The 229-nt window shown below is 45.9% G+C and overlaps 1 protein-coding gene across 1 annotated transcript in view; it reads right to left on the reverse strand.

The window, feature by feature from the left end:
- The window catches only part of LOC104950454 (sushi, nidogen and EGF-like domain-containing protein 1), a 20,254-nt gene that overhangs the window by 7,687 nt on the left and 12,338 nt on the right, over window positions 1-229 (reverse strand). The window lies entirely within an intron of this gene.

The following is a 229-nucleotide window of genomic DNA, read 5'->3' on the forward strand; positions in this document are numbered from 1 at the left end:
CAAGCAGAATATTGTTCAGGTGAGAAAAACAGCTGTCTTCTCGGGGGTCAGGGGTGAAAAAGAGACAGAGAAACACACTTTCAGCTGTTATACACCCCCTGGTTGCTCCTCCTCATCTGCCGGTTGGCATTGTAGGGGTAATTCCCTCCTCCGATCTTCAATGTTGCTCATAACGGAGGATTCAGACATCCTACATTCAATATATACTTAAACACGCCTCTTCTCCTTA

The sequence above is a fragment of the Notothenia coriiceps genome, unplaced genomic scaffold (genome assembly GCF_000735185.1).
Source record: "Notothenia coriiceps isolate Sejong01 unplaced genomic scaffold, NC01 NC01_scaffold00000339, whole genome shotgun sequence".
NCBI classification, from domain to species: Eukaryota; Metazoa; Chordata; class Actinopteri; order Perciformes; family Nototheniidae; genus Notothenia; species Notothenia coriiceps.